We start from the raw sequence: 2,235 nt of genomic DNA, 5'->3' as shown, positions 1-2,235 counted from the left end.
CGGGGGCGGGGAAAACCCGGAGCGGGGCGCGGCCGCGGGAGGGGAGCGGAGTGGGGAAAACCCGGAGCGTGGAGCCGCGGCGGGCGGCCCGGGGGGCGGCGGCGGGCGGCCCCGGTGCCCGTCCCGGTGCAGGGGCACTGGCAGAGGCCGTGCCCAGCTGGGCACCGCTGGAGCAGCCCGGCTGAGGCCTGTTCTGCTGGTTCGGCTCCCAGCCTCGTCTGCYGTAAGCTGCTCCCATCGCGAGGCCAGGAGCCCCTGGCAAGCACTCACKGGAGCCCGGGAATCGTGACTTTGCTCTCTGCAGGGGCGAGGGACTGAGAAAACCTCGCCGTGTGGGACATGGCTCCCACGCGGAGCTGCGGCTCTCCCCCATGCCGCACTAGACAGCAAAGCGCTTGGGCAAGCAGCCGTCGCTGCGCACCGGGCCCCTTCCAGCACCTCCTGGGGAGGCGGGCACCTCAGCGCTTGCTTGTGCACCCCGGGAGCAGCGCCGCCAAGGGGCTCCTGCTCATCAGCCTCAGCCTTCTGCCAGTGATTTACTGGCAATTCAAGTCTTAAAAGCGATTTATGTCTTTGCTGGGTGTGTTCAAGCTCCGCTGCTGCACCAGCTAGCCGCCCTCCACAGCGCAGCTGGTCCACAGCTGGACGCTGACCACTAGCAGCACTCTGTGCTTCTGTCTGGCACGTTTCTAGCTCTTTTGTGTGTTTGACAACTTCCAGGAAATACTTAGGAAGAGACAGATGAGAAATGATCGCACAAGCATCTCCTTCATCTCTGCCCCAGGCAGAAATCCTGGCACGGGAATCGAGCATCGCAAGCAGAAGCGCGTGACGGAGATGCATGAGGCAGCAATGTGCCCACCTGGAAAGCATCGATGGGGCTTCATGAGCATAGCAGGGCAGATAGAGCACTGCCAGGGCCTTCGGGGCCACGCCGGGCCTCTCCAAAAGTGTGTGCCTGCGTCCTGCAGGGCAGCAGGCCCAGCACAGAGGGTGAGATGCTCAGTAAGTGCTAACGTACTTCATCACGCCCAAAGCCTGGTCTGGAGCCCATGACTGGCTGYAGGGCAGCGGGCTGCAGGGCTCGCTGTGGGTACTGGGTCGTGGCTGTGGGGACTTTGGGGAAGGCTGGCTCCCTCTCAGAACTTTCCCTAGCACAGCTCTGTACAAGGGCCTCCAGTTGCTCTGTGTGGCAGTACAGAAAATAACAGGAACATCACACAGGCAAGTTAACCTGCGTGAGCAAGGCAAMCCCCCAGGAGCATGGCTCTGAGGGAGCATCCAGCCACTGGAGAAGCAGCACCAGGAGCAAATACACAGGAGCTGTCTGTGGCCTCGACAGACATGGTGACGGTCACAGCATGCCCCACTCTGTGTCTCCTCTGACAGTTTGCATCATGACTGTAGGCTGAGCAGCAGATATTTCGCAAGTGCTGCCTGCCGGAAGGTACATTGCACCAAACAGGACCTGAGGTTCAGCAGCGGCAGTGCCCCAAGTGGCTGAGCAAACTCTGCTGGCAGCTGCTCTCTCTGCCCAGGGGACATCACATGGTGCTGGAGGGGCTTTGCAATGGCCTCGAGCATTTAGGATGAAGAAAGTCGTCTCCTCTGAAGCAGGGTTGTGATGGTCTGCTGCCTAGAAGCAAAAATTGATTCCTCCTGAGAAGCAGGATGTAAAGCTTTCACAGTGTTGCGTGATTTCCTTGGGGAGCGGATGAAGAACTGTGCGTGTGACAGATCTTTATGGTGTTGCTCAAGGCAAGACAAGGAGGTGCAGAGGTGCTGCAGCAACGTGCCCGTTGCAAAGCAGCAGAGAGAGGAACAGACTRGAAAGCCTATTTATTTTGACTGGCTGGCCACACTGTAGACTTGCCTTGGCTTTGCAGCACGCTGGCCCCATAGCATGTCCCAGCGCCCAGGAGAGCTGCAGCCGCTGGTGGTGCAATGGGTGCAGGCTGGCAGCTCGGCGGCGGGTGCTTGGGAGCCTCGGGTACTGGGGGAGCAGGCCTCCCTGCGGCATCCTGTCCCGCTCTTCGCACATCYGCCCTCGCCTCCAGCACCACCGTTCACGCGGGAAAAGCGAGCGCGGTGCGGAGAGCCGCCCACCCCCGCCCGGCTCCGCTGCCGAAACGCTTTGGCTCCCGCCGCCTCGCTCTCCCCCGTCTCGGCTCGCACTGCCTTTTGCGCCAGGCGGCTGCTCCCGGCGAGGGGGAAGGAGGCTTCGCGGCGCCCGGC

Source organism: Rhea americana, unplaced genomic scaffold (assembly GCF_003343005.1).
Source record: "Rhea americana isolate MKP2758 unplaced genomic scaffold, rheAme1 scaffold_410, whole genome shotgun sequence".
In the NCBI taxonomy this organism is placed as follows: domain Eukaryota; kingdom Metazoa; phylum Chordata; class Aves; order Rheiformes; family Rheidae; genus Rhea; species Rhea americana.
This window is presented reverse-complemented; position numbering follows the sequence as displayed.